At 36.3% G+C, this 24,251-nt stretch overlaps 1 long non-coding RNA gene across 2 annotated transcripts in view; it reads left to right on the top strand.

Moving 5' to 3' along the window:
- LOC123334514 overlaps positions 1–23,997 on the top strand; it is a 53,461-nt gene extending 29,464 nt beyond the window's left edge. For both annotated transcript variants that reach the window (XR_006552517.2, XR_006552514.2), the window contains exons 3-4: positions 21,147–21,221; positions 21,817–23,997. This is a non-coding gene — a long non-coding RNA (uncharacterized LOC123334514). The remainder of the gene's footprint in view (positions 1–21,146; positions 21,222–21,816) is intronic.
- Positions 23,998–24,251: the final 254 nt, after the last annotated feature.

The following is a 24,251-nucleotide window of genomic DNA, read 5'->3' as shown; positions in this document are numbered from 1 at the left end:
AGATGGGAATACCGGGCCACCTGACCTGCCTCTTGAGAAATTTGTATGCAGGTCAGGAAGCAACAGTTAGAACTGGACATGGAACAGCAGACTGGTTCCAAATAGGAAAAGGAGTGCTGTATATTGTCACCCTGCTTATTTAACTTAAATATAGAGTACATCATGAGAAATGCTGGGCTGGAAGAAGCACAAGCTGGAATCAAGATTGCTGGGAGAAATATCAATAACCTCAGATATACAGATGATACCACCCTTATGGCAGAAAGTGAAGAGGAACTGAAAAGCCTCTTGATGAAAGTGAAAGTGGAGAGTGAAAAAGTTGGCTTAAAGCTCAACATTCAGAAAATGAAGATCATGGCATCCAATCCCGTTACTTCATGGGAAATAGATAGGGAAACAGTGGAAACAGTGGGTGAATTTATTTTTGGGGGCTTCAAAATCACTGCAGATGGTGATTGCAGCCATGAAATTAAAAGACACTTACTCCTTGGAAAGAAAGGTATGATCAACCTAGACAGCATATTCAAAAGCAGAAACATCACTTTGTCAACAAAGGTCCGTCTAGTCAAGGCTATAGTTTTTCCAGTGGTCATGTATGGATGTGAGAGTTGGACTATAAAGAAAGCAGAGCACTGAAGAATTGATGCTTTTGAACTGTGGTGTTGGAGAAGACTCTTGATAGTCTCTTGGATTGCAGGGAGATCGAACCAGTCCATCCTAAAGGAAATCAGTCCTGGGTGTTCATTGGAAAGACTGATGTTGAAGCTGAAAGTAATACTTTGACGACCTGATGCAAAGAGCTGACTCATTTGAAAAAACCCTGTTGCTAGGAATGATTGAGGGCAGGAGGAGAAGGGGATGACAGAGGATGAGATGGCTGGATGGCATCACCGACTCAATGGACATGAGTTTGAGTGAACTCTGGGAGTTGGTGATGGACAGGGAGGCCTAGCTTGCTGCGGTTCATGGGGTCGCAAAGAGTCGGACATGACAGAGATTGAACTGAACTGAACTCATTGAATAAAATGGTGGGTTGAATTTCCTTTACCAATTAAATTGTTTTTCCTTCTATCTTTAAGTGTGTATTTATGGTATTCATTTTAGAGAATATTTAACGATTTTATTATTCAAGTGCATACTATAATCTCTTTGCTATTGATATAGTGCAGGCCGTGATGTCAAACCTTTGTAAATTGCATTCTGCCCCTTTACAAGAGCTGTTGTTGCAAAACTCTTGACCTTGAGGGGACAGAGCAGGGGTGTGTTCCAGCCAAGAGCCAATATGAGAATACTAATTCAATAATATCAACTTGAAATAGAAAGAGAACCCTTTAATTATTTAAATGTTTTTAATGAGTACATTTAAGCTATCTGGGAATCACAAAAATTTTTGCCTCAAATTAACCAATGGCATTCATTTTTAAAAAGAGATAAACCTGCTACTTCAAAGAAAATCACAGCTGGTATTCAATAATAATCTTGTGTATAATATGATCTATGCTTGAGGCCAACTTATTACCCTCTTTCATCCAATTTAATTTTATTCACATTCATAGATTTTTACCTAGTGCCACTTCCAGTAAGTTATTTAATTCTTCTTATTTCCACCAGGCAATTATTTTTGTTCTTTTAGTAATATACTCACTAGAAGAAAAACAGATGAAAGAAAAATGGAGAATCATTATTCTGCTGCTGCTGCTGCTAAGTCGATTCAGTCGTGTCCGACTCTGTGTGACCCCATAGACGGTAGCCCACCAGGCTTCCCCGTCCCTGGGATTCTCCAGTCAAGAACACTGGAGTGGGTTGCCATTTCCTTCTCCAATGCATGAAAGTGAAAAGTGAAAGTTAAGTCGCTCAGTCGTGTCCAACTCTAGCGACTCCATGGACTGCAGCCTACCAGGCTCCTCCGTCCATGGGATTTTCCAGGCAAAAGTAGTGGAGTGTGGTGCCATTGCCTTCTCCACATTATTCTTCTAATACTTTATAATTTTAAAGCATGAATATATTCCTAATTTATGGAATTAAAGCAGGAACCATATGTAGAAAACTAGGTAATGCATCAATATATATAATATCACTGTTAGTCAAAGTTTTATTGAATTATTAATTATTTGAATTTGGTGTGTTTTTTGTTGACAATAATACTATGACTGATGGCTTTTGAAAAGAATTTCGTATGAACAAGTCAGATAATCCTTGAGAACTGATGGCATATGTGAAATCATCAAAAAGAGGTAATTATCAGTTCTAGTTCAATCTTAATGGTTATTTGGAAGAGGTAAAAAAAATCTAAGGTATGAGATCCTATAAGTCACAATGGGGCTCCCTAGGTGGCGCTAGTGGTAAAGAATCTGCAATCTGCATGCTAATGCAGAATTTAAGAGAGGCGGGTTCGGTCCCTTGGTTGGGAATATCCTTTGGAAGAGGGCATGGCAACTCACTCCAATATTTTTGCCCGGAGAATCCTCATGGACAGAGGGGCCTGGCAGGTTATAGTCAATAGGGTCACAAAGAGTCAGACACTACTGAAGTCGTGTAGCACACAGTCACAGTGGGGCAGAAGGAAAATTCTTTAGCCTGGAGAGTTGTTAACAGGTATCTTTCCGAAGCAACAATATACTTCAGACAATTTTGAGAAAGTGATAATGTTAGGAGCTCTATTAAATCAAAAGCATTTAGGGTAGGAACTGGAGCTTGTTTTTGATGTGTTATCTAATGTAGATGTAATGCAATGATATGAAGTAGTAATGTCAATGTGTAATTACATAGATGTGCTGTTTTAAGTCATAATTCCAAATAGATTTTAGAGGTTTTGTTGTGAATTCTCTTAAATTTAATTTAATTATTTTTTTACTGTGCTGGGTCTCTGTTGCTATGCACAGGCTTTCTCTAGTTGTGATGAACGGGGGCTACTCTCTAGGTGTGGTATATGGGCTTCTCATTTCAGTGGCCTCTCTTGTTGCAGAGCATGGGCTCCAGGCACATGGGCTTCAGTAACTGTGGCATGTAGGCTCAGTATTTGAGGTTCCTGGGCTTTAGAGTAAAGGCTCAATAGTTGTGGGACACGAGCTTAGTTATTCCACCTCATGTGGGATCTTTGCAGATCAGGGATCAAACCCATGTCTCCTGAACAGGCAGGAAAGGAAAAGAACCACTCAGCCAGCAGGAAAGCCCTGCTGTGGATTCTGTTTATCTTCACTGCCTTTACCAGTAATCTCTGCATGAGGTCAAGAAGAGGACAAGGGGATGAATGGGAGAAGATTAAAAGGGCAGAGAGGAGGATCCCTAGCCTGTTCACTGATGCATTCCTGAAAGCAAAGACAACTATTAAATTAGTAAGTAAAAAGGACATTGCTCTTGGTCTAAGACCTTGCACACTAATTTCCTCCTAGCTCAGATTAGACAGGAAATAGTGCTGGAAAGTAGTAGAACTTGGAGGAGATAAAGCCTGATTATAGGAAATGTGATGTTTAGATACTTTCTCTCACCCTCTCTGAGTCAGGAAAAGTAGGATGAGAAATAGGGACTTTAGAAGAGTGAAAGTCACATACTCTCCTTTCCATCTCTAGCAGTAGACTCAGAATTGTATCCTAAAGGAAGACAGGGCACTGGAAGTAGTCCTGTCATGTTTCTATGTTTGCTGTGAATTTAGAAGAGATGTTAATAGTCTCACAAATCCAGGGCAGACACAGAGATAGGATCTGCTCAGCAGGGCAAAGAAGCATGCAACTGATGGATGCTAAGGATGAGTTTATACAGGCTTCCTATACCAGAGTCCCAACACAACTGATTCTTGGACTGTTTCATCCAGAGATTGGAAGCTGGACCAGGAAAGGAATAAAGGAAACACCTACATGTAGAAGAGGTTTGAATCCTGGAAGAGGTTTATCGATTAATGAAATTTACATTGAATCTAGAAATCATTCAATTGGACTGAATGCTTGATATGATCCAGATTATCTATCTGAAACCAAGGTGAAATGAGGGCTTGTAAATGCATGCCACATACCTGACTTTGAGAATTTATTTGTTGGTTCAAATATGAGGCTTTTGCCAGTGAGATGACCCAGCCAGCTATGACATGGAGCAGTTATCACCATATCATTTTAAAGAAACCTGAGTCTTTATTAAATAACTCCATTTTGTAAGTTCTTGGATTTGAAAACACCAGATACTTTAGAATTCCCCAGTGCTCACACACAAACACATACATTGCCATAGCCTTTTAAGGTACTGTTGTAGGGTTGATAATAAACTTTCTGGGGAAAATTTTATCACTTCAAATAATGTTGCATTTAATGTTTTTGGTTGGGAGGAAGACCTGATTCTTAACCTACACATAATTCTGTTCATGTCAAAGATATTTGAGGAATAAAAACTTTTTTAAACTTGAAAATTGATGTTTAGGTTACTCACAAGTGAAAATAGTGTAAAAATTAGAAAGCTTGGTGTATTTCCTTCTTCAACCAGCTGTTTCTATTAAAGCAACCTGGAAATAATAAAATGCACATTAGAAGTATGCAAAGAACTCCTAAAAGGTTTTATTTCATTTTGACTATCAAACTTAAAAGTCTAATATTCAGCCTTTTGAAGCCTATAAGTGAAGATTAAAGCATTCTCACATGCTATCTACAGGTGTACCATAGTGAATTATGATCCTCGCATAATCCATGGAATGAAAAACCTTCAGCAAGTAACAAACTGTTAATCAGTGCAATGGCACAGAAGATCAATCTTTGATTCTTATATTCACAAACCCTGTTTATTTGGTCACATTAGAGAACAGGCTGGGTGTTGGAATGGATTCCTAGACATGATGGATGTAATTGTCAAAACTGCCAAGGTCAATGTATAATGTTCATAAAAGAACCAACCCAATTCAAGCACCTTCCATTTATCATTCATGCAATTTGACCCCCAGTTCTCTTTATAATAACATACAAAGGAGGAACAACTGCTGTGTTCATTTCAGTGTAATCTTGTGCACTTTTCACTATCATTGAGGTCACAGCTTTTCTCAGACTGGGATCATTTGTACATAACTTTCCCTTCTCTGAGGGTGTTGGAACTATTAGTTGAAATATGGATTTAATAAAGAAAAGAAACTGATTAATAGATCTGTATGTGATTGTTATGTTGCTATGTGGAATGTTTTGATTTTCTCAATCAGAATCTGATTCATCATCTACTTACTCTTCCAATACATTTCTCAGATTTGGCATTGACAGAATTTCATAGAAAATTATTTCAATACCAGTATTTTACAGATAGAGTTTTCTTTTAAAATTTACAAATGCTATGGTGTTGGGTGTATTTAAATTGAAAAAAAAAATCAAATATATATTTACAGATATTGTCAGTTGAGGAGAAAGTAAGGAATTTTCCCTTATTTTGCTCGAGCAACTGGTTTTCAATTATAATTAATTCATGAACACTCTGTCATAGATGCTTTCAGTTAAAATTATGTATATTATTAATTCTATAATTTTATCAAAGCAGCTATTGAGATTCCTGACTCGTTCTTGGTCTTTAGATTTGTATATTTGCAGCATTTTTCTAAAAGTTGAAACATGCTTAATACTAGCAGTAGAATCTAAGCTCCAGGCAGGTAAGGATTGTTCTTGTCTCTGAGATTCCTGGAAGAATGAGTATATTGTAGTAGCTCAGTAACTGTTTTCTTAACAATAAAGAAAGCGAGGGAAGAAGGAAGCAAGGAAGCATAGAGAGAAGGAAAAAAGGAAGGAGGGCAAAAAGAAAGAAAAACATATGTATACCTATGGTTGATTCTTGTTGATGTTTGACAGAAAACAACAAAATTTTGTAAAGCAATTACCCTTCATCAAAAAAAATAGGTTTAAAAAAATTAAAAGATAAGCAGAGAAAAATAAAAGGTATATTTATATTCAAATGTGTAGTTATTAAAGCAGTTTTAGGGGTATTACCAAAATTACAAAAAATTCATTATGTGATTATTACCTGTGAGACTATATTACTCAGTGTGTCTAAAAGTAAATGCTTTTTGCCTAAATTAGAATAGATATTTATCACTTAAAAAGAATTAATAAAATATGGAAAATGCAGCTAGCAGGTATAAAAGAAGCAATCACAACTAAAATGGTATCAGTTAACATTGGAGAATACCTTAAGTGATTTTCTCTTTAGCCTACTTTAGAGGATAAACATATTCTTAAAATGTTCTTTAAAAAATACAAATAAGAAAAAGAGTTCCACAAACCTAAGTACTAGATAAAATTATTTTCAAGTGACTTTGAGTGTATACTGACATGTAGACATTACATACATTCAACAGATAGCCTCAGTAAGGTCTTGTGCTCTGCGAAGTATTCAGAAGTGCAGGGTGCAAGGCACGTCCTTACTGAACACAGTACCAGCAGGCAGAGAGATAATGAGAAATAGCAATAAAGTGTGATAACTGCTATCATGAGCCAATTCTAGAAACATATAACTGAAGGCAATAGTAACAATTTTCATAAATTTAATATTAATGAACTATTGAAACTGGAAAAAAGGGTGTTCATGATTTTCATGGATTTTTCCTTCTTCCCTCTTCCAGAAGAGCACAAATGCCCTACATCATTGGCTGACATAATCATAAGATGTAACTGCTCTGCTTTATATTACTCTCATTTATGAAACAGGGTTTGAAATTCTTATGAAGATGAAATGAGTATATTTGATATCTCTGTTTATAGTGTCAAGTGCTACACAAATGTGAGTCATTACTCTTACAAGTATCTCTGGCATGTGCTTGTCACATGGTTAATGTGGAATTCTCATCATAAAAACCTTGAAAATATGTATCTTTACAGTGCAATTTTTATTTTGCACTGGACTTTTTATTTAATATTTATGCATGTTTTTTGAGGAATATTTGTATTTTAAAAAGAAAACACTAAAAAAAGGACAATTAAATTATAAGAATACAGTCACAATTTTATTAGTTTTAATATTCAAAAGCCAAAATTATATTAATCTCAAAAATTTTCTTAGAAATTTGATAATGATGCAGAGCCATTTAAAATGGTGTACAACCATTGCTTAAGTTAGAGTTAACTTTTATCATAAAACCTGAAGATACAGTGATATTTCCATATGATAAAATAATAAAATAGAATTTTCAGTGCCACTTGCTCTTACTGGAAATAACCAAAAAATTTTTTAATGTATTTTTTGTTAATTTTTTAATCCCTTATGTTGGGATGAGATATCTATCTACCTACCTACCTACCTGTTTAGTTACTTTTATGCTCCCGAGCTACTCTGTGATATCTGACTTATATGTACAGAACAGTTATCTTTTAGCTTTATTTTGTCTGTTCTGAAAGAGTCAGAAAATAGTCGTGTTAGTGCTTGTGTTTTTCACCCACCTTGTGTCAGAAAATGATGCATGTATAGTACCTTGATGTTTGATAGACAAATACAAAGAGGAGGAGACCAGGGAGAAGAAATTAAGCTTGAAAGTCTGTTTGCTAACACTACATGAAGAACTTGGCATTGATTGTGAAATCAAAGCGCGATCACATGCAACTCCATGTCAGATCTCTACCGCAGTATGAGACTTCAAGAAAATGATTGTTAAAATAACCACTTCAAGCACATACAAGCTTCCTGATATAATTAACATTATCTGTGATCTTAAGTTGCTAAAATAAACAAAATTGAGTTTTCATATATATAAGTATTTTTTCACTCAGTAATAACACCCAGAGAATGAAAACAATGAAAATACCATATAATGATATAAAGAAATTTCTCAGCCTGAAGAAATAATACCATTGAGACTACTAGTTTTATGAAACCCAAAAAGTTACATTCTCCTTGTAACTCTCATACAATAATTTTTAATATGTTACATTTGGAATTGGTAATAAATTACATTGATTTTGCCATTGGTGTTATTCTATTTGAAGTTTCTTTAGATTATGTATTTTTTTTTTCTTTCTTTTTTTTTTTTTTAATTTTATTTTTAAACTTAACATAACTGTATTAGATTTGCCAAATATCAAAATGAATCCGCCACAGGTATACATGTGTTCCCCATCCTGAACCCTCCTCCCTCCTCCCTCCCCATTCCATCCCTCTGGGTCGTCCCAGTGCACCAGCCCCAAGCATCCAGTATCGTGCATCGAACCTGGACTGGCAACTCGTTTCATACATGATATTTTACATGTTTCAATGCCATTCTCCCAAATCTTCCCACCCTCTCCCTCTCCCACAGAGTCCATAAGACTGTTCTATACATCAGTGTCTCTTTGCTGTCTCGTACACAGGGTTATTGTTACCATCTTTCTAAATTCCATATATATGTGTTAGTATACTGTATTGGTGTTTTTCTTTCTGGCTTACTTCACTCTGTATAATAGGCTCCAGTTTCATCCACCTCATTAGAACTGATTCAAATGTATTCTTTTTAATGGCTGAATAATACTCCATTGTGTATATGTACCACAGCTTTCTTATCCATTCATCTGCTGATGGACATCTAGGTTGCTTCCATGTCCTGGCTATTATAAACAGTGCTGCGATGAACATTGGGGTACTCGTGTCTCTTTCCCTTCTGGTTTTCTCAGTGTGTATGCCCAGCAGTGGGATTGCTGGATCATAAGGCATGTCTATTTCCAGTTTTTTAAGAAATCTCCACACTGTTCTCCATAGTGGCTGTACTAGTTTGCATTCCCACCAACAGTGTAAGAGGGTTCCCTTTTCTCCACACCCTCTCCAGCATTTATTACTTGTAGACTTTTGGATCGCAGCCATTCTGACTGGTGTGAAATGGTACCTCATAGTGGTTTTGATTTGCATTTCTCTGATAATGAGTGATGTTGAGCATCTTTTCATGTGTTTGTTAGCCATCTGTATGTCTTCTTTGGAGAAATGTCTATTTAGTTCTTTGGCCCATTTTTGATTGGGTCATTTATTTTTCTGGAGTTGAGCTGTAGGAGTTGCTTGTATATTCTCGAGATTAGTTGTTTGTCAGTTGCTTCATTTGCTATTATTTTCTCCCATTCTGAAGGCTGTCTTTTCACCTTGCTAATAGTTTCCTTTGATGTGCAGAAGCTTTTAAGGTTAATTAAGTCCCATTTGTTTATTTTTGCTTTTATTTCCAATATTCTGGGTGGTGGGTCATAGAGGATCCTGCTGTGATGTATGTCAGAGAGTGTTTTGCCTATGTTCTCCTCTAGGAGTTTTATAGTTTCTGGTCTTATGTTTAGATCTTTAATCCATTTTGAGTTTATTTTTGTGTATGGTGTTAGAAAGTGTTCTAGTTTCATTCTTTTACAAGTGGTTGACCAGAGTTCCCAGCACCACTTGTTAAAGAGATTGTCTTTAATCCATTGTATATTCTTGCCTCCTTTGTCGAAGATAAGGTGTCCATATGTGCGTGGATTTATCTCTGGGCTTTCTATTTTGTTCCATTGATCTATATTTCTGTCTTTGTGCCAGTACCATACTGTCTTGATAACTGTGGCTTTGTAGTAGAGCCTGAAGTCAGGTAGGTTGATTCCTCCAGCTCCATTCTTCTTTCTCAAGATTGCTTTGGCTATTCGAGGTTTTTTGTTTTTCCATACAAATTGTGAAATTATTTGTTCTAGCTCTGTGAAGAATGCTGTTGGTAGCTTGATAGGGATTGCATTGAATCTATAGATTGCTTTGGGTAGTATACTCATTTTCACTACATTGATTCTTCCAATCCATGAACATGGTATATTTCTCCATCTGTTAGTGTCGTCTTTGATTTCTTTCACCAGTGTTTTATAGTTTTCTATATATAGATTATGTATTTTTAAATTTTTATTTATTTATTTTTAGCTTTTGACTGTGCTGGGTCTTCGTTGCTTCATGGGCTTTTCTGTAGTTCCAATGAACTGGGGTTACCATATAGTTGTGGTGCATGGGCTTGCCACTGCACTGGCTTATTGCCAGCAGCTTATAGCACTCTTTTTGCTAAGCACAGACTCTAGGGTGCATGGGTTTCACTAGTTGTGGCTCCTGGGATCTAGAGTATGGACTTGGTACTTATAGCACACGGGCTTAGTTGCTCTGTGGCATGTGGGATCGTCCTAGACCGGGGATCAAACTCGTGTCTCCTGCATTGGCAAGTAAATTCTTTACCACTGAGCCACCAGGGAAACCCTAGATTATGTATTTTTAATAAAATATTAGAAGTATATTTCATGGACTAATTTGTATGTTAGATGAGGTCATACTTTTTATCCATAGTGATACCTAGTTTATCTTTCTCCTCACATTCAGTTCAGTCACTCAGTTGTGTCCAGCTGTTTGCGACCCCATGGACTGCAGCATGCCAGGCTTCCCTGTCCATCAACAACTCCTGGAACGTGCTCAAACTCATGTCCACGGAGTCAGTGATGCCATCCAACCATCTTGTCCTCTGTCATTCCCTTCTCCTCCCGCCTTCTCTTTCCCAGCATCAGGGTCTTTTTCAATGAGTCAGTTCTTTGCATCAGGTGGCCAAAATATTGGAGCTTCAGCTTCATCATCAGTCCTTCCAATGAATATTCAGGACTGATTGCCTTTAGGATTGACAGGTTTGATCTCCTTGACGTCCAAGGAACTCTCAAGAGTCTTCTCCAACACCACAGTTCAAAAGCATCAACTCTTCGGCACTTAGCATTCTTTATGATCCAACTCTCACATCCATACATGAGTATGGGAAAAACCATAGCTTTGACTATATGGACCTCTGTTGGTAAAATAATGTCTTTGCCTTTTAATATGCTGTCTAGGTTTGTCTCCTCACATCATAGAACTTCTATGACACAAGTTTTAACCTTTTCCCTGTCACAAACTCTGTGATGTAGTTTTACTGTATTCTTATATATTATGTGTCCAAAGATAGAATTCAAATAGATAGGGGAATATGTTTGACAAAATTTTAGGAAAGGGAGCCATAAAGTGGAAGAATATTTTTTTCTAACTCTGGGCCAATAGATTTGGATGTATATAAATATATACATATTGTTACAGACTGGAAGTTTGCAAATGTATATCAATATTTATAGGGTTATACAGAAAGGAAATGCCAAAGAATGCTCAAACTACTGCACAATTACACCCATGTCACACTCTAGTAAAGTAATGCTCAAAATTCTCCAAGCCAGACTTCAGCAATACATGAACAGTGAATTTCCAGATGTTCAAGCTGGTTTTAGAAAAGGCAGAGGAACCAGAGATCAAATTGCCAACATCCACTGGATCATGGAAAAAGCAAGAGAGTTCCAGAAAAACATCTATTTCTGCTTTATTGACTATGCCAAAGCCTTTGACTGTGTGGATCACAATAAACTGTGGAAAATTCTGAAAGAGATGGGAATACCGGGCCACCTGACCTGCCTCTTGAAAAACCTTTATGCAGGTCAGGAAGCAACAGTTAGAACTGGACAGGGAACAACAGACTGGTTCCAAATAGGAAAAGGAGTCCGTCAAGGCTGTATATTGTCACCCTGCTTATTTAACTTATATGCAGAGTACATCATGAGAAACGCTGGACTGGAAGAAGCACAAGCTGGAATCAAGATTGCCGGGAGAAATATCAATAACCTCAGATATGCAGATGATACCACCCTTATGGCAGAAAGTGAAGAGGAACTAAAGATCCTCTTGATGAAAGTGAATGAAGAGAGTGAAAAAGTTGGTTTAAAGGTCAACATTCAGAAAACTAAAATCATGGCATATGGTCCCATCACCTCATGTCAAATAGATGGGGTAACAGTAGAAAGAGTGACTGACTTTATTTTACTGGGTTCCAAAATCACTGCAGATGGTGACTGCAGCCATGAAATTAAAAGACGCCTACTCCTTGGAAGGAAAGTTATGACCAACCTAGACAGCATATTAAAAAGCAGAAACATTATTTTGCCAACAAAGGTCTGTCTAGTTAAGGCTATGGTTTTTCCAGTGGTCATGTATGGATGTGAGAGTTGGACTGTGAAGAAAGCTGAGCGCTGAAGAATTAATGCTTTTGAACTGTGGTGTTTGAGAAGACTCTTGAGAGTCCCTTGGACTGTAAAGAGTTCCAACCAGTATTCCTAAAGGAGATAGGTCCTGGGTGTTCATTGGAAGGACTGATGTTGAAGCTGAAACTCCAATACTTTGGCCACCTCATGCGAAGAGTTGACTCATTTGAAAAGACTGTGATGCTGGGAAAGACGAGGGCAGGAGGAGAAGGGGACGACAGAGGACGAGATGGTTGGATGGCATCACCGACTCAATGGACATGAGTTTGAGTGGGCTCTGGGAGTTGGTGTTGGATAGGGAGGCCTGGCGTGCTGCAGTTCATGGGGTCACAAAGAGTCAGATACGACTGAGTGACTGAACTGAACTGAACCCAAAACATATATAATCTTTTTCTTAATCTGCAATTTTGCACCTATGCAAAATTTGGAATCTGATAATGGATTATGTATACTCAGGGATTACTCTGTACTACCTTATCTATACTCAGTCTGATGGAAAGCCAACAAAATCTCTGTCATTATTCATTTTAGTTAATTCGATACTAATAATTAATGATGGCGTTATTCTCTCATTCCCTGCTGGCAACCTGAAGGGCAATTCTCACTCTAACTCAACTCCTCGGGTGCATCCACAAGCGATTGTCACCTTGTTATGGTTGTGACCTCTGACCCTGCCACTTTCTTCCTGTAACTGTACTACCTTTACACATTTAATAAACTTTGAACGTAGTTAAAAGATGTCAACACAGAGAAATGGTAAGTCCTGCTCTGAAAAGTTCCATTATTTCTATACATCTAATTGACCTTCCACATTATAGAAGATAAGGGAAAATATCAATAAAATTACTTACTCAGTACGAAGCAGTCTTTATTATTAATATGCTAAACACATTGCATTCAAGGCATTGACACCTAAACACTGCTAGAAGTATCAAAATGACTTCTCATTAATAACCATTATATTAATCACTGTTGCCCAGAACTAGGATCTGACTGCGAAATCCCCTGGTGGAAATTGCTATAATCGTTCAAACTACAGGAATGAATATTTTTCAGCATAATTACTACTGTCGTCTTATTGAAAAATATCCCATTAGATGGCAGCTTTTAGTTACGTAAATCATGTTGATTAATTTTTAATTTCCAGCATTTATATGACATTGCACAAGTAAAGATCTTTGATAATTTAAATGGTTAGCTGAGCAATTATTAAAATAACTTACAGCAATTCAAACATTCATTTACTTACTAGAAGTGCCATACATCATTAACTGCTGATTAAAATAAAGTTTGGGAAATTGCAAGTGCTGAATTGATCACTAAGATGTGTATTTCAGGGTGTTTTTTGAAAATATTCATGTCATGTAGGATGCCTCAGCTGTAATGATAAAGCTCCAGCATAAATGTTTCAAAGCAAGGGAATTTAAATTATACCAGCAATATGGCATCCCAGTCGTGTGCTCAAGTACACATTTGTGCCTCTCTGGAGACAATTTAAATGGTCTATAACATTACAATTTTTAGCCACCCCAGTACCTCTTTTATTTAAAACAAAAAGTTTTGGTGCTTATGAATGAAGAATAAGTTCCCAGTCTGAACTGTGCATTTTATGATTTTTATTGACTTATTGAATCTTTATATTAACTATGACTTCTTAGGTAAACTTTAGTTTATATATGTATTTCAGAAAATTATTTATTTAGCTCATAAATCTGTAGTGTGGGTAACATGATGCAAGGAATATAGAGGAGCTAAATAGTGTATAGGATATATTAAGGAGTAAGTAATGTCTCCCATATTATAATGTTTCATACCATAATCCCTCAATCTGTTGCCATTTGTACAAAGACAAATGTTTTATATAAAAAAAATTGTCCTTTTGATTCTTAATATCTCTCTACATTAGTCTTTGTAATTTAAAAACAAAGACAAAAAAGAAAACATGTAGTTGGTTTTCAGCTAAGTTAGCTATCAATTCTTATGGTTTTAGTAAACAGCATAAAGATTCAAAAGTGGGCAATTAGACATAAGAAGCTACATGTCACCATTAATAAGTAATTACCCCCAAACCCCATTGGAACTACAGACAGATTTGAAGGAAAAATTAGGTCCAATGTATCACAATGTTACAAAATCAAAAATTTCCACTTTGAGATTTTTTTATGTAATTGCTTAAAAAACAGGGACAGTTTTTATAGTCAAGCAGTTCAGAGGAATTGGCAGATGACCGTTGTTTAGTTCATTTTATTTTCCAAAAATCAGCATAAATTCACTAAAACTTATATACAAATATTTGTGTAAAATAAACTCTGACAAAGATCAAGAAGTGATCTTTATAGTCTTTCCTCTCAAAATATTTTTATCTCAGTTGGAGAATAAAGATAAGACCAATAATTGCTGTGACAAGTGCTAAATTACATACAAACTCAGTGTTTGAAGTGAATAGGAAGGAAGTTCTTAACTGGGTTTAGAGGGATTTTAGAAACCTTAGGGCAGGATCTGTTGACTGGGTCTTGAAGGACAAGAATTTACTAGAAGAGTGTTTAGAAGGAAAGAAGTCCAGGGAAAAGAAACATGGTGTGTACATGAATAGAATAATAAAGACTACGTGTGCTTAGTTCCTGGAAAACTGTAGGTGCTCAATAAGTGTTTGTTGAATGAATCAATCAATGAGTAAATAACTGAAAGTGGAAGAAAGGTCATCAAAAGAATAAAAAGACATCCAAAGAAGGAAAGGTAAACATATTTGTCTGTATAATTTGGTCTGATTTTGTCTACATTTTGGTGATTTTTTTTCTGTTTTCTGTTTCACAAGCTCTGTTAACTGTTTTTGATTCTTTCACAAATGTTAACTAAAGTACTCCCTGAGTCCATCTCTCTTTTAATCTGCTGATGTCAAATTTATTTCCGATATTTGCTTGTGCGTAGTCCTGTGTGTCTAAATTTACCCTTCAAACCTCCCTGGCCATGCTCTGTCTTAGAGCTGTGTGGTGTGGTCCCAGGCTCCCATATAAATCACTTCCTAGTTGAGTTCAGCCAGGGGATGATACCAGGAGGATTAGAGGGCAAGAAGATTAGAGAAGCCAGCATGTGTCTACCCCTTGCCCTTGCAGGGGTTATTGTTGTTGCTGTTGTTTTAGTCACTAAGTCATGTCTGACTTTCTGTGACCCTATGGACTATAGCCCGCCAGGCTCCTCTGTCCATGGGGTTTCCCAGGCAAGAATACTGGAGTGGGTTGGAATACTAGATGGACTCAGAATACTGGAGTAGGTTGCCATTTCCTTCTCCAGGAGATCTTCCTGACCCAGGGATTGAATACATCTCTTGCGTGGCAGGGAGATTCTTTACCACTGAGCCACCTGGGAAGCCCTTGCAGGGGCTACACATTTACAAGATTCTGCATCCTCCCAGATAGGCTCATCATGCTGCCATCTTCCATATGGTGATTCTAACCCAGACTCTAATATACCATGTCCTCTGGTTGTGTCCTTGGGAAGATTATAAGATTATTCTCTTGAGATTTAAATATAAAATGTTATCTAGTTAAGTTATTATATATAAGATGAAACTGAAGTCAAGAAATATTTTCCCAAAGTCTTATGTCCTAATAAATATTAAAACCGAGTAAATGCACCTATTATTTCTCATGCAGTGTCCCTTCGATAATATTCCAGTGCTATCTCATTGAATGCATTTAACAAAGAAATTGCATATTACAAATAATCAGTGTTAAAAGGCCAAAAAAAAAAAAAAAACTGTTAGGGAATAAGGAAAAGAAATATTGTACCAGAAAGGAATGCTTTGGACTTCCCATACCAGAAGAAAAAACCATGGATTAAACAGGATTTTTTTTCCCCCACATGTGACCCAGTTCAGTCAGTTCAGTCACTTAGTTATGTCTGGCCCTTAGTGACCCCATGGATTGCAGCATGCCAAGCTTCTCTGTCCATCACCAACTCCTGGAGCTTGCTCAAACTCATGTCCATCGAGTCTGTAATGCCATCCAACCAACTCATCCTCTGTCATCTCCTCTTCCTCTTGCCTTCAATCTTTCCCAGCATCAGGATCATTTCCAATGAGTCAGTTCTTCGCACCAGGTGGCCAAAGTATTGGAGCTTCAGCTTTGCCTGAAGCTTTGCCTTTGGCTCAGTTGCTCCACTGCATGCTCATAGTATCTCAGTGATTCTCTTGTTGCTTTCTCCATAGAACATGTAATTTTAGGTATTACATCTGTGTTCAAATAGGGAAGTGAAGTCGCTCAGTCGTGTCTGACTCTGCAACCCCATGAACTGTAGCCTACCAGGCTCCTCCCATGGGATTTTCCAGGCAAGAGTACTGGAGTGGATTGCCATTTCCTTTTCCAGAGGATCTTCCCCACCCAGGGATCAAACCTGGGTCTCCTGCATTATAGACAGATGCTTTACCGTCTGAGCCACCGAAGAAGGAGATCCACCTAAGTCAAGTGGATCCATTTTTATCTTGAAAGCAAAATTTTCTAGAAATTCCTAGAATTCTCAGTGGATTTCATTTGAATCTTATTAACTAAAAGTACACCACATGACCACACAGTTACAATGGAGGCTGAAAAAAAAAATCAGTATTTCGATTTTCCAGCTTCCTTAATGGAGACCATGGCTGAGAAGTAAGTTGAGAATAGGTGATGAAAAAAAGGGCAGCAGTTTAACTGCAGCTGGATGAAAAAATGCCATCTTTGAAAGAGGTAAATGGTGTTGATGACAAAATCAAAAAATGATACTAAGAAATAACTGGGCTAATGTCCTGGTTTGAGACAGTGAAGCTCTAAAAAGCATTGGACAAAACACAGGTTAGATGTTAGATTTTCATATGTGGAAACTGAGGCTCAGAGAAGAAGAATGATTGTCCAAGTTAATCATTGGACAATGATTAAATGGCATTGCCTGGTAAATGGCATTGCCAATTTTCAGAACTGACTATAACTCCAGTATTTTCAAACTTTCTACTATCCTGTTTAGCCATGATATATGTTAGCTACTATGAAGCAATTCCTGATCCTCAAATAGGCATACAACCAATTCATAGATGTTTTACCATTCCCCTAACCCCACAGGCCTCACAGTGACTTTTGTACTTCAAAGCTTTTCTCCACATTTTTTTTTAGAAAAATATTATTTCATTTCTATGAAGATTTTATGGAATGTAAACTAATAGTGGTTTATTTTTCCCTAAGACTCATATCTTTTAGGAATGACACTGAGTTGTACACACCACAGAAAATAGATTTTATTAATAGTGTAAATCTCAAGATAGTTTAATAATAACATAGTCTGTGTTCATACGTCAGGTCACTTTACCCTTAAGAGATATTCTTTCACTGAACTGGTGTAGCTTATGCCTTCTTAGTGTGCACTATATATATTCTGATGATTTCTAAGAATGTCTGCTATGAAACAGCACAGTGGATATAACTGATATTTTGCTCATTCTGCTTAGTTAAATATTATATTAATATCCCATTTTTATCCAACTTTGTATCCTCTGTAGCATTCAGTCTGATATCTAACACAGAATAGAGGCTTGCTTACCCTTCCTTTATGGATTCTTCTTTAATGATTGATATTTTGCTTCCTGCCCACCTCCCTGATAACCACCAGTGCATGCTTCCTATGTACTTACCTCCCATCAGTGCATTACATTTTTAAAGGTAAGTTAAATAAACTTTATTTTAAAAGCAGTGATATGAGTGAACCTATTTACAAAACAGAAGTTGAGTCAAAGAGGTAGAAAACAAATGTAGTCATCAGTAAGGAGATGGGAAGGTAGGGATAAACTGGGAAACTGGGACTGCCATATACACACTACTATATATAGAATAGTTAACTAATAAGAACTGACTGAATAGCATAGAGAACTCTATTCAGTACTCTGTAATGACCTATATGGGAATAGAATCTAAAAAAAGAGTGAGTATATGTATGGGTATGTGTATATGTATAATTGACTCTGCTGCACAGCAAAAACTAGCAACATTGTAAATCAACTATATTATAATAAAAATAATTTTTAAAAGATATAAGATGTGTTGTATTATACAACACTGATAATATAGACAGTATGTTACAACAACATTTAAACAATTTTTAAAAGATTTTTTTTATAGTTGCTTTGCAATGTTGCATTAGTATCTGCTATACAGCAGAGTGAATCAGCTGCACATATACATATATCACCTCTTTCTTGGATTTCCCTTCTGTTTAGGTCACCACAGAGCACTGAGTAGAGTTCTCTGTACTACCCTGTCAGTTCTCATTAGTTATCTATTTTATACATAGTAGTATATGTATGCCAATCCCAGTATCCCAATGCATCCCACCCTCGTTCCCCCACTGGTGTCCATACATTTGTTCTCTACGTCTGTGTCTATACTTCTGATTTGTAAATGAGTTCACCTATACCATAATAGTCCATTAATATATGTACCATGTCTTCTTTATCCATTCATCTTGTTGATGGATATTTAGGTTGCTTCCATGTCCTGACTATAATAACCTTAGAGTTTAATCTATAAAAAATATTGAATATCTATGTTGTACACTTGAAACTAATATTATATTGTAAATCAACTATATTTTAATAAAAATAAAAAATAATAAAAAATAAAAACATTGAAAGTTTAAATTGTAGGAAATTATAGTGTATATCAATTTATCATTCCTTGATTAATACTGGTTGCTATGTTTATTATGGAACGTTTACTCTCTCATTTTTGCCTGAATGCCTGAAGTGAGAAGTGCACTGGCTTCTCTGTATATTCTCAATTTTCAATTAAAAATAGAATTACCATATGACCAAATCAACTGTTATGATGAGATTCTTCTAAATGAAAGAAAGTGTAAGACCTAACTCTTAGAAATAAGTGGATGGAGGTTGGATCCAGGTGCTGGCATCTAATTAAATAGAAGAACCATTCTATTATTTGCTTTTAGGGGAAAGTGGGGAAGACACACTTGACTGCAAATGGTCTCTCAGAGTGAGGGGAAAGATGGACGGATCAATTGTTCAAATCCCATTTCCCTATCTAGAGGCTCCTGGGGACTCTGCAGGTTTGAACTTCCTCCTTGGTTGGCTTCCCTTCAGACATTCTCCAGGCTATGGTCTTAACTGTCCTGTAGTTGACTTTCTCCATGTGCTTTATGACATCAGGCTGTTTGTCATTAGAAGTTTTCTTTCTCTCCTAACTATCACATATGTATTAATGTGGGTATCAGAAGGGAGAGTGGAGGGAAAAAACTTATGGTTGGTCCGTCACTTTTATAGGTAGTTTTCATGACATTTTTCTGAGACGGCTCAGTTTTCTGATTTTCATGCCAATGTGGATCTGCTGTTTTGAAAGACCATACTTTCAAACCTCAGGCTTCCCTCATGGCACAGTGGTAAAGAATCTACCTGCAATGTAGGAGACTCTGGGTTGATCCCTGTGTCAGGAAGAAACCCCTGGAGAAGGAAATGGCAACCCACTCCAGTAGTCTTGCCTGGGAAATCCCATGGACAGAGGATCCTGGTGGGCAGCTATAGTCCATGGGGTTGGGAAAATCAGACATGACAGAGTGACTAAACAATGACTCTCAAATCTCAGCTTATGCTCACTTCAATCTCTAGGAAGCAGGGAGACATTACAGTTCTTTACAGGATTATCTCAAACAATATAAAATGAAATGTGTTGAACAATTAGCAGCTGCTTTTCTAGCACTTAAAGTGGAAGGTAGGGAAACCAGAAAGAAGGCAGGATCAGGAAAGATTATTTCTGCCAGTTCAAGGAACTGATGTCTTATGCAGAAGACCTCCTAGCATCACTGAAGATCTGAAACTGAAGCTGACCATTTTGAACAAGGACTTATTTTACCACTCCATTAAATGAACAAGTAAAAAAACACAAAGCAATGGAAAATAAAACGGGAATGTGAAACTATGCTCTCACATCATAGAGGCATAGTACATTATACAACATATTTCTTATTTCCTAGCTGGTTCTAAAATAAAAAAGACTTTAGCGGCTTCAAAAAATGGTTATGTAATAAAGCTACAGAGAAAGGAAGAAAAGACCATGGAGCAGAGTAAATAAAATGCTAATGACTGTGGTATTATTTGGGTAGAGAATAGATTGGATTCTTAGCAATTAGTAAACAAAAGGAGGCATGGTGAATTTCGCAGCCTTCCCATCAGAAAGGAAGTAGCTTGCTTGTTACTTAGGGAAGCTAGTATATATTTTCAGTTTTTTCTGAATCTTAATTTTAAATGACTCCAATGTCAGCAAATTTTTCATCTGTGCATTGATAATTCTAAAAGAAATATAGTAGGGCTTGGAGGAAAGAAAAGGAACCTGGGGATGAGATAAATTTGGTCTTGGCACTGCCATGTGCGAACTTTCCTACCCTTAGGAAAGTCCGAAAGTCTTAATGTTCCATCTCTACCTTGAAGTGGTTTAACTGTATGTTGTGCATCTGACACAATGGTTTCAATAAAGGTTAAAGGCTAAGTTTTTAGAACATGAGCTACACCACCACCACCATTACTCCCCTACTCTGCTGCACAACCTCACAGTCACATCACTTTTCTGTTTTGATCAAAATCTGTTCTTTTTCCTTAAGTTTAATTGTGGACGATCATGTTAGATTGATGGGCTAAAGACACACAGAAGGGCTCCTTGAGTTTTCGTGCTGAGGACTTGGGTAGCCAGTTTTTGTGTTAGGGCACACAACAGCCAACTTGGTAGCATCATTCCTTTGTGCCATATTTCAGGTTCTTGCCACAAATTAAGACAGTACTAAAACAGAAAGAAAAATATCAATAGAAGCTGCCCATTTTTGCCAACATGTATCTTAAACCCACTACCTTGATTTATATGCACATATATTCTTTTTCTAGAATATAGAAAGAAGGACTAATGACTTTTAAGGCACCCTGGAAAATAATTATTCCCATGTCCTTTAGCTGCCCTTTTTCACCTTGGTGGTCCTCAGACATTCTTTTTCTTTAATAGCACCAGAAGTGGTAGGGGGTAAGAAGAAGGGGTAGACAAGGCGATTTTGTGTACAGTTATAGATATGGCCTTTTGTAGTTTAATTTTTGAAACTGCAGCCTTTGGTTCTTTGAATCTATTTACACAGATGTTGGGGAAGACGGCTTGTAACCATCTACCACTGGCCTTGTGGTCACCTTTGCCTTAAAGCAATCTCTGGGAGGTACATTAAAAATGATTGTATTAGATACTATGTTTTTATTCCACGTTGTTCTTTTGGAATGTAACCTAACCCATATTCTTTAGACAAGGCGTGTTTACTTAGTATTATATGATTAGTTCATTTGGAGACCTATTGTTTTCTCATGCTAATATCAGTAGTCTCTACAATATATATAGGGCAAGCTAACACATACCCTATTATGCTACTTAAATGAATATTTCAAAAATGTTAGCATTGAGTTTTGACATAATGTCAACATTAAAGAAAAAAAAATAAATCTGACCTCGTTTTTGGGTTTCAAATTGACGATAAGGAAAATATTTTCAGGAGGCCATAAAAAAAACACAAACTGAAATATACAAATATATGAAAATATAATCACTCAGCAATATCATTAAAATTAGCAGGAGATTTTATTCTACCTTTTACATCATTTTGCTATATTGGCTACTACAGGGGACATTATGAGAATTCAATGAATACATTTTAATCTTGTGTTTGAAATCTTGCTTTCTCACCTTTTATTGTTAATATAGAACTAAGTTTCTGGGTCCTTCCTAGCTCTTCTTTTCAGAAATGTTTTCCGTTCCTTCAGATTTTGCAGGTGCACACGTCCTGCTGCTATGCCAAATGCTTCATCCCACCAGGAGTTTTTACCTGGCCGGTGTCATGGCTGCCAAGCTGAGAGAAGGACACCATGTCGGACTGTCAGGAAGATATGTGCTGTGTGGTTTCCACCCACCAAGTCAGAGAAGTTACATATATGACGGCACAGAGGAGCCTGCCTAGTGACAAGGCAGTTCCTCTACTTCAGCTAACTCTGATTGTGCTCACTAACTGGTCATATGGACCTCCTGCTGCAATGCCTAATAACTGCAGTTCAGATGCCAACATCTTTTCTCACCTTCTTACCAGGAAGGAAGCATTGTCTTTGATTGTCCATCAGGACTAATCCTTTCTCAGCATGATACTTGTTAGCATAATTGCAGAGAAAGAACCAAAAAAGTGCATTAGGAGCTGTTCCTTTTTAAAAAATATGCAGTTGCTCCTTGGTTTCTGTGGGGGATTGGTTTCAGGAACCCCTCTGAATATTCCCAGATTTGCCAGTTCTCAAATTCTTATGTAAATTGGCATAGTATTTACATTTAGCCTGTGTACATCCTCCTGTATAGTTAAAATTATTGGCAGATAGCTTATACCTGTATAAGCTATCTTATTACGTATATTGTATACCTAATACAATGTAAATGTTATCTAAATAATTGCTGGACATGGCAAATTCAAATTTTACTTTTAGGAACTTTCTGGAATTAAAAAAAAAAATATTTTCAATCTGCAGTTGGTTGAATCTGAAAATGCTGATCCAGGGGATATGGAGAGCAGACCATATGTAATTTGCAGGGGAAAAGCACTGTATATATTTCACTGATTTTCATAGTGAAGATTTCTTTCAGTTATCAAATTTTTCAACTATCTTTTCATTAATTTTATGTATTTAGAAACCCTACTCAATTCCCAGAAAACTTTGTATAATCTCTATTAACCTGATCATAGTGCAGAGAAGCTTCTAGTTAATAATTTTAAAGACTCTTATCTCCAGGAAAGCATGAATTATGAACAATTCCAGTTACTTTTGGAACACATTTCGTCATACAGTTGAGTTGAAAATGAAGAATGAAAGAACTTAGTTTTGAGATCTCTTTCCAAAAGAATTGTGGAGTCACTAAAATGCCTTTTATTCAATCTTCAGAGTATAAACTGAGAAAGAAAAATATATTTGTCCATAATTGGATTATGTTGTCAGCATAGAGATTAAAAATGAGCAGCAAATATATACCTGGAGAAGTATTATTTCTATTAACTAGAATATTGATATACTTGAAAATTTAAAAAAAGAGAAAAGATTCAAAATCATTTTTTAACAAAAGGGAAATAAGACCTAATAGGTATCCCTGTGTTAAAGAAATTATATCTTGAAAAATTTAGTGTTAATGTTCAAGGTAAAAGACAAATAGTGATTAAGAAGATTGTAGAAGTGGAGAATCAACATATATCATACATTTGCCCATCTATTTTTTTGTCAACCTATAACACTATTTAATTTTTATGTTTCTGTACAAAGTTCAAAAGCAGGCAAAATGTCAGGACAGTGATTGAAGTTGTATGGGGCTTTATTTGACCCAACTCATAAGTAAAGTTTAAAAAAAAAAAAAGGATTTTATTTTTTATTTCACAAGTGATTTTTAATTATGTAGCCACAGTTTCCCCACATTTTTATATGACAACATCTTTTCTGTTACACTTTTTAAACTTTAGATACAGTTTATTAGAAGTTAAAAGGGAAAGACATTCTTTCTGCTAAATAATATATCCTATTTAACTTAAAAATGATTAACCTCTTAGATATCAAGAATTGAAACAGCTGGTATCACATTTATTTGTAGGTCCCCAAATAGCCCTGAGGACTAAATAGGAAAATATCTTTTATAAACTATAACAAAAACTCTCACCCCAAAATAAAGCTCTATGAAACTTACATAATTACAACCTTATTCAGCATTTTTACAATATCCCAAAAGCTACAGGAAAAAAGATTTTAAAAGTTGGAATTAGTACCTGGGACAAATCTTGACTAGTGTGAAAAATATGATTAAAAGACTCCTAATATTACTGAGGTGAGAAATTTCTACTTCCTTTTCACACACCAATAAAAATGTGGTAGTAACTTTTGGTAATATTACTCTTCCCAGAGTTTTGTTGTTGTTATTGTCAAATAATGTTTCTTGGCTCTTGATGTTAGTAGACACATTTCATGGTCATAATTTAAAATAACCTTATTGTGAAGAGGGGAAACCTTGATATAAGCATTCTGCTGTTAATTTTGCACAGAGTTTACCATTTAGCATGGTGGCCATGACACCACATGGTAAGAATCTCAAAGAGGTTCTGATTTAATTCTATCATTTTAACATAAAAAAAACCCCAAGAAAATTCACATTTGTTTATGGCAAGTTAAGTAAATTTTACTGA

The sequence above is a fragment of the Bubalus bubalis genome, chromosome 1 (genome assembly GCF_019923935.1).
Source record: "Bubalus bubalis isolate 160015118507 breed Murrah chromosome 1, NDDB_SH_1, whole genome shotgun sequence".
Lineage (NCBI taxonomy): Eukaryota > Metazoa > Chordata > Mammalia > Artiodactyla > Bovidae > Bubalus > Bubalus bubalis.
This window is presented reverse-complemented; position numbering and strand designations above follow the sequence as displayed.